The 9,267-nt window shown below is 30.8% G+C and overlaps 1 long non-coding RNA gene across 1 annotated transcript; it reads left to right on the top strand.

Moving 5' to 3' along the window:
• The first annotated feature begins 462 nt into the window (after positions 1–462).
• LOC139503912 (uncharacterized) lies at positions 463–6,010 on the top strand. The gene is made up of 3 exons (XR_011659221.1): positions 463–581; positions 4,714–4,785; positions 5,517–6,010. It is a non-coding gene; the product is annotated as an uncharacterized lncRNA (long non-coding RNA).
• Positions 6,011–9,267: the final 3,257 nt, after the last annotated feature.

Genomic DNA, 9,267 nt, shown 5'->3' with positions numbered 1-9,267 from the left:
TTTTTTTTATTAATGAATGGACCACAATTAATTATACATATTTTATTCAGTTTTGTTTTGTTATAGACACTGGCATACTTTATTATCTAATACCGCAGTCCCACTAGGCCACGATCGCACTACGACCTGTAAAAAAATTTTGATGATCGTAGTATGGTTGTTTTTTTTTTTTTTTTAACAATTAAATCATCTTTAATGCACTAAATGCTGTTTAACAATTTACCTAGCTTACAGCATTAGGCTAGGTATCCCTGTATATCAGTTATTATACATCCAGGGAGAATATATAATAAAATATTATATAAATGTTAGTATTATACAATTAGACATAATACATGAATTAAATTAACATCAATATACATTGATTCAGTCATTAATAATGAAAACAATTGTCTGCTTACAAATCGGGAAAAATAACGGATCTACACCGTTTCTTTTTGTAATTATTATGTATGTTTACTTTCTCACAGGTTACCTGTGTAGTCTGTGTATTGGAGTTACTTTCATATTCTTTTATGTTTTGAAGGATTTATTTTGTCTAAGCTTATTTGCTTGACTATGCTAGTGTAAAACATAACTAGGTAAGTTTATAAAATTATTTTAAATTCAAATCAAAAGGTTATTTGCTATGCGGGTTTATTTTGGCCCCACGTGGTAAAATATTTATACAAGGCAAAGGGAAGTTAGCATATGTTTATTTGTTAAAAACAAACTATACCTTTACTTACAGGTTACAATATGCTGATGTCTTTAATAACATATTCCCGGTTTCTATATTTCTTATCGCATTTAATCTTATAATGTCATATATTTCCTTTTTGAAGATTTTAAAGATTTTTATCTTTGTTTCTTTTTTGTTTGAAACTAAATGTGCCTTATATATGGAGAAGAATATAACTGTTATCAGGGTGTTTATCTCAAAATATTTTACATCTGCCATTTTATAGCCAGTTATTAAATTTTCTAGCCTTAAAATATGTCTATCTATTTAAAGATAAAGTAATAACTTGTATATTTCTTGCCTGTAAGTATTATTATACATTAATAAGGGCATGTAATAAAAAAATGTTTATAATTGTCAATTTCTTTGCAAAAATTGCAAGAATTGTTTTCTAATACTTTCCACTGTGCTAATAAGTCTTTGCATGGAAGAATAAAGTTGAGTAATTTCCATTTAAACATTTTAAATTTGTTGTTTTCTAGGTAATTAAATATAAAATTAAGAGTGCTTTTAAATTTCATATTTAAATTTTCTTCAAAAATTCTTTCCCACTTCAGAATACCTACAGGTTTTTCTTGCTTATAAGGGGCTATTAGTATTGAATATATTTCTTTATTACCCATTTCTGGATAGATATTATGATTGACTGGTATTTGCAGATTTTTTGTTTTCTTTATATTTACTTTTGTTTTAAATGAGCTTTCTTGCTTTAAAATATTCTGCCAATGTTTTGGAATAGCTTTCTTTAATAATGATAATTCTCTAATCCAATCCCGTTTATCTTTTAATTTAAGTAATATTTTATTTTCTGATATATGACCTCTTTCATCAAGTATGTCATTTACATACAGAATATTATGCTCAATCCATTTAGTAAATAATAAGTGTTTTCCTTTTGTTTGTATGTTATGATTGCCCCATAAAATCTGCTTTCTTATGTCTAGAAACGATTGTGGGATCTTTGTCTGTCCTCCCTTAACATTAATCCAAGTTTTAATCAATTGCTGATAGAACTGGAGAAGGGATTTAAATATTTTTTTGTTTAACATATTAACATTTTTAAATAAAGGCAACAGTAGTATACCGCTGTTCAAAACTCATAAATCCAGGGACAAAAAACAAAATAGGGGTAACAAACTAAAACCGAGGGAAACGCATTAAATATAAGAGGAGAACAACGACATAACACCGAATTGTAACACACACAGAAACGGACCAAGCATCAGACAAAACACCACGAGAATAACAAATATAACATGAAAACCAATATTCATTCGAAATATCAAGAGGTTTTTACCAAATTTGTTTAAGTAGGCTTGGGGTATGATTGACCAATTATCACCAGAATTTTGTTTAAGTTTTAAAATCCACCGTAATTGAAGAGCTTTGATATATAAGTCTATGTCGATCATTTTTAACCCACCTTCTAGATAGTTTTTACAAAGAGTTGCACGTTTAACTTTATCTTTTTTCCCATTCCACATTCCATATGAAATTATATACTAGAGTTTTAAACTTTTGTATTATTTCTTTTGATATGTACATATTTGATGCGATATAAGTTTAATTTTTGGAAGAACTAGTGATTTTACTACTATTATTTTTCCTATTAATGTTAAATTTCTTTTCATCCAGTTTAATATAATTTTTTCACATTTTTTAAGCTGTTTATCAGTGTTTAGTTTTTGACAGTCTTGATTGTTATAACCAAAATAAAAGCCAAGACTTTTAATATTATCTGTTTTCCAATTTATGTTTTCAAATTTGTCTCTGCTATGTTTAAGTTTTCCCAACCAAAATCCCTCTGTTTTATTTCTGTTTAGTTGTAATCCTGATAAACTTCCAAAAGTTATAATTATATTCATTGCTAAACTAACATCTTTTGGTGATTTAAGAAATAGTGTTGTATCATCTGCAAGTTGACATATTTTAAGTGAGCAATTTCTACCATCTAGTTTCACCTCTAAACCTTTGAGATTATTATCTTCTCTTAGTTTAATTGCCATAATTTCAACTACTTATACAAAGGCTAACGAAGAAATTGGACATCCTTGTCGAATTCCACGAAAAATGTTAAAACTGCTGGACACCCAACCGTTGTTGAGTATACAACCTTTTATGTCTGTGTACATTGTTTGAATCCATCTTATAAAACTACTTTTAAAGCCAAATTTTACCAAGGTTTCTGACATAAAGTTCCATTCAAGGGAGTCAAATGCCTTAGAGAAATCAACAAAAAGTATAGCACCATCTACTTTAAAGTTCTCTGAGTAATCAATAATATCTTGTATTTGCCTTATATTGAAGCCTATGTATCTATTTTTTATATAACCTTTTTGATCAGTATGAATTATTTTTGGTAATACTTGTTTTAATCTTTGAGCAAGTGCATAAGCCAACAATTTTATATCATAATTTAACAGAGTTATTGGACGATAATTATTTAAAGAAAGTGGATCTTCTTTTTTATATATTAATGATATTGCTCCAAATTTTTGTGAAGTTGATAATTCTCCTTTTTTATAGCAAAAATTAAATACTGATACAATTAAATCTTTTATTTTTTCACAAAATTTTCTGTAAAATTCAACATTAAGTCCATCTAGACCTGGGGCTTTATTTAGTTTCATTTTGAATATTGCATCTGTGCATTCCTGCACTGTTATTTTTCCTTCACATAAATCACTTTCACTATCACTTAATTTTGGACATTTTTTAATATTGTTAAAGTACGTTTTAGTATCTTCCACATCAGGCTTAGTTGAGGAATATAATGTTTTATAATAGTTAACTTCAAGGTTAAGTATTTTTTCTTGATCAGTAATTATATTATTGTTTACATCATACAATCTAGTAATGGTTTTTTTGCACTGCCTGGCTTTTTCAAGACCTAAGAAGTAAGAAGTATTTTTTTCTCCTTCTTCAATCCATTTCACCCTTGATCTTATTTGATTGCCTTTAATTTTTTCATTATATAGATTTCCTAACTCTTGTTCTACTTCCTCTATTTTTTCAATCAGGGAGGTATTTGTTTCATAATCATTAACTCTGATGTTAGTTGTATGAACTTCATTATTAAGTTGCTTAAGTTGATTTTCTAACACATTGATTGAATCTTTTTTGTTGAGGGCTTTTAATTTACAGAATTGAATTGTACAATCTCGAACCTCTATTTTAAAAGTGTCCCATAAAGTAGCTAAATTTATTGAATCATTTGCTTTAATTTTATAGTTGTTAATTAGATTGTATATTATTTTTAGGTAGATTTCGTCGTTTAAAACGCTACTATTTAATTTCCAGTATCCGCGTTCTTTATTATTTCTTGATATTTGTAATTTTAAAGATACACTATTATGGTCAGTGTATTGAATAACAATTGGTCTAATATCACAAGAGGAGCAATTTTTTTTAATTTCAGTACTAACAAGGAAGTATTCAATTCTAGTGGCTTCTGTTGTATTTCTTTTACACCATGTGAAGTGAGTTTTATCTCTTGGTTTTTTTCACGCCATATATCTGTTAATTTTAAAGATTTAATTAAAGTTTTAAGTCCGCAGACTGGTTTATCAAATGTTATTTTTAGTATCTTTTTCAGATAAAATATCGTTAAAGTCTCCTCCTATTATTAGTTGTCCAAGACTATATTTATCTATAAAAGTTTTAACTGTTTTAAAAAAAAGTGTTTCTTAGCTTAGTATTATTTGGTGCATAAACGTTTGCAATTGTAAGTATGCTTTCGTCAATTTCTATATTTACGAGAAGAAGTCTTCCATCTTTATCTTTATAAAAGTCAATACATTTGTAGTTAAGCCTACTTTTTAACCATATAGATATCCCTCTAGCATTGCTCTGACCATTACTGAAGAATAATTCACCTTCAAACTCTTTTTTTAAAGATTCTTCTAAGTTGTCAGTAAAGTGTGTTTCTTGTATTAGGAGAATATCACATTTTTGTTGTTTTGTCCTTTCAATTAGTCTTTTTCTTTTTTCAGATTGCTGTAATCCCTTAGCATTAACTGTACAGATGTGAAGTTTTTGATCAGCCATAATTGTTAATGTAAAAGGTAAGTTTATGTTTGGGGAACCCCCATCTATTTATAGTATCAATTATCGATTTTATTCTTTCTGTAACAAGTTCACGAGTATTTACTTTATTCAACAGGTGAATAATTATCGGCAGTTTTGCTGTACTTTTAGCATTACATTCTTTATACTTTCTACAAAGTGCACATTGTTTTACTATAAGAAGTGATCCTACATAAAAACATATTAGATAGTGATCAAATTTAATCACAATAATTAGATACAGAGTATCAATATTGTTTAACTTTACGGTATTATGTAAAAGAATATTACACAATGTTGTTTTCAAATTGACAATACATACAGTTTTTACACATGATGACCTCGCCTTACGGGTCATTATTTGGGTCAACAACGTGACTTTGTTTACAAACTGAGCTGTGACAATCATATACCACACACAGTTTGTGAAGACAATAATTGAGAAATAAATTTTACTCAATACAAAAATAATATAAATATTACAATAATTCTGTAGAGAAAAATATTTACATGAATATATTATACAAAAGATATATTTACATAGTTTACAGTAGATAAAGATAATGAGTTCTTTATGTAAATATGTACATTTTTTTTTATCAGTACTATATGTGTTTCTTTTGTCAGGTCTTAATTGTAATGTTTTATTATTCTCATGCTTCTTTGCTTTTAATTTGCTAAATTGTTTTTTATAGCTGTTGAATGCTAACAAATTTATTATTTTTTCCAGGAGACATATGTAATGGTTTGCATTATGAAGTGGATTATATCTGTTTACCAGTTTGTACTCAAAGCTTTGCACTTAATTTAGATACGAAGTATGAGCATATATGGAGCTATAAGTGTGATTCTGTATGGGAACATCGTAGTATGACTGTGTAGATCGCAGTAAGGTCGTATCACGGTCGTGGTGAGGTCTTCAAGATCTTGATGAGCGTGGCCAACTTTGAACATGTTCAAAACAATCTTGGTGCGGTCGTGGTGAAATCAGGTCGTAGTGGAAACGTAGTTAGAGCGCACTCAGATCGTAGTAAGATCACAAATGTCGCTGTTCCATCGTAGAGAGAGCGTAGCAAAAGCGTAATTCTATTCGGAGAGACTGCGCTACGATCTCACAGCGACGTTATTACGACCTCACTACGACCAGCACGTTCTCATCGCGACCCAACTACGCTTCGACTACGACTATATCACGCTGTTCACGACCATAGTACGATTCTAGCACGTCCTTTCCGTCCTCATCTCGCTCTTTTTACGGCCTGACTACGTTCATACTACGACCATCATTCTCATTGTCATTTTCACAATAAATATATATAAATAGCTCCCTAGATTTTGTTTGTCTATATGTAATTATATATTTTCTCTAACGTCTTCTCATTTTAATATAGATTAGACCGTTGGTTTTGTCGTTTGAATGATTTTACACTAGTAATGTTTAGACCCTTTATAACTTGCTGTTCGATGTGAGCATAGGCTCTGTGTTGAAGGCCGTACCTTGGACTATAATGGTTTACTTTTATAAGTTGTCTCAGTAGTTTTCGATGGCATGACTGTATCGTTTCTGAGAAATCTACGTTTCAATCAGAAATAGAAGAAATGGAACTAAATTGATATAGAACACGATGATGACATTATTGCTGAAAACGTAGTAAAAAGTTCAATGAAAGATACAAAACTTAATTCACATAGTTTTTCCTTCACTGGCCACTTACCTTAATTAAAGTTGTGTCTACCAAATAAATTATCGTAAACTTTATTTATGTAATCCAACATAAAAATGAATATCTCCTGAAGAGGTCCTGATTAATTTTTTTGGACTATTCAAGAGAATATATTCTGGAGATATACAGAAGAGACCGATAAAAAACATGTATAAACGCCCTAGGTCTGTACATGAAGAGACATCTATACCAGCAGTTGAGTACTAGTGCTTTTCTCAAGTATTTTTGGGACTTGTCTGTCTGTCTGTCTGTTTATGGTCCTTGGACAGAAAATGCACTTAAATAATTTCCGCACTTTTGCATTATATATGCATGATATGCTTGACGATATTTACTTGATATTTTTTATATTCAATGTAGTTTAAAGAACAAGATTAACCGATAGAGGACTGTATATATTGCCATGCAATAGACAACTTTCGAGTTAGATGCATTTCCGTCAAAAACTCTGGTTTTAGTGAACATCATTCGTACGTTTAGGGGCATCGTCACTTCCATTCCAATGTTGAGCGAGTGGTTGCAAAACTAAATTGCTTTATTGCACAAATTATTCCGCAAATAAAATTCTCATAATTGACAATCAGCATTGCTGTCATAAGGAAACTGTGCTTACAAAACAAACTTTATTTTTTGTTTATCCTGTATAATGACGATCACCTACGCGCTTGGTGAACGGTAATAGTGCAGGGATACAGGCGATCCCCTCTTCTCTAGTAAATAACGTCATAAAGGCGTGCATAATTGACGAGTTTAATGCTTAATTTCACTTAATGCCTAATTTCACTTATTGCCGCTAACATATACAAAATCTAAAATATGATTTTTTGTTTGTTCATTCATTAATGAAAGTGAAATAGTCAAATAATAATTCGCTTAAACAGCCAGTATAGACCAATTTTGTCATATAATAACTTGGCATGGGAGAAAGGAAGAAAGACCATTCACAAGTTGACTAACATTTGTTTTCTCTGTTTTGATTAAATAAAAAAAAAAGCTTTCAAATGAGAGTGCAAAAGATAAAAAGATTCCCTGAGGAACACCTTCTTTTTTTTGTGCTCTCAATTTTCAACCCTCGAATTAAGATTTTCGATCTAAATTAAAATCAAAACCTTGCTTTCTATTATTATGTTTTTATTATGTGCCGGATCGGCACTTTTTTATTTTATTTCATAAGAGAAAATCTGCATTGCTGTTAAACACATGCACGTTGTCTGCTTGGATACCCGCCACAAAAAGATATAAATAGCCTAACTCCAGGATAATAAATTCTTGCATCACGTGATTTTTGCCACAAGGAGCTTACCTAAGGATAAATACCGAATATGGAAAGCGAAACTAAAATTCAAACATAACATCTGAAGGCGGGAACATAGAAAAAAAAGAAGGTTTTATTTTTGGCAAAAGGTTCCTAAGCAATCTTCTCTGCATGTGTTCAAAATATACATGAAATATTTGCAACTACCCCTTGTCTGTTCGATAAATTATATATGTTACTTTAAAGAATTTAGATAAATAGGCAATGAGTCCATTGGACACAGCCCCGCTTGCATATCATATAAGGTTATAAAAGGACATCACTGAGGAACCGCAAAAGTGATACTACCTTAATCTAATTTGTACTTGATCCGAGTTTAGTCGTAATAAGTATTGTTTATAAGTTACATAACATTTGTTTAGGCAATTTAGACTTAAGTTGAAAATAGAAACAGTTTTTTTTTCATTTTTTCATTTGTATAGGGGTAACACATGGCCAGCCAAAGCTCTTTTTTTTGAGAGCCATGGTGGTCGTGTGGTCTAGCGGGACGGCTGCAGTGCAGGCGATTTGGTGTCACGATATCACAGTAGCATGGGTTCGAATCCCGGCGAGGGAAGAACCAAAAATTTGCGAAAGCAAATTTACAGATCTAACATTGTTTGGTTGATGTTAAGACGAGTTGTATATACATTATGTACACAGCCATGTATCACCATCATTGATGGCGATCCGATGGATACATCTGTTGTAGGGTTGTCACTGACTCAGACGTACTTATGAATATAATTATTTTCTGTGACTGTATCTTACATTAATTTGTAGGATCCTTTACTATAGATAATTTAGCTGATCTGTAACAATAACATCTTCATGCCTTATATATCATGTACTGTAGTACGCCGCTAGATTAAAACTGACGTGGAAAGGTAACACATGGCCAGCGAAAGCTTTTTTTTTGAGAGCCCAGGTGGTCGTGTGGTCTAGCGGTACGGCTGCAGTGCAGGCGATTTGGTGTCACGATATCACAGTAGCATGGGTTCGAATCCCGGCGAGGGAAGAACCAAAAATTTGCGAAAGCAAATTTACAGATCTAACATTGTTGGGTTGATGTTTAGACGAGTTGTATATATATATATATATATATATATATATATATATACTCTAAAATGGGTAGAAATTCAAATTTGATCTGGGGTTTTTTTTTTTGTTGTATTTAGCATTGTTTATAAGTTCCATAACATTTGGATGAGACAAACTAAAGTTTATAGAAACAGAAACGAAAACAAATAGCAATTTTTTTAAAGGAGCATTACTCTTGAACGGTTACGGTGACCCCACCACAATTATATCTTAATCTATGTTTTGTTATTATAAGCAGTGTGTATCAGTTTCATACTATTTGATTGAGGCAAACTGAAGTAAGAGAATGGAAACGAAAAATTCAGCAAGTTTTCCAATTGTAAAAAATATACAAGAGCAACCCAGGCTAAAGGTCCTGACTT

Source organism: Mytilus edulis, chromosome 14, assembly GCF_963676685.1.
Source record: "Mytilus edulis chromosome 14, xbMytEdul2.2, whole genome shotgun sequence".
NCBI lineage: Eukaryota > Metazoa > Mollusca > Bivalvia > Mytilida > Mytilidae > Mytilus > Mytilus edulis.
This window is presented reverse-complemented; position numbering and strand designations above follow the sequence as displayed.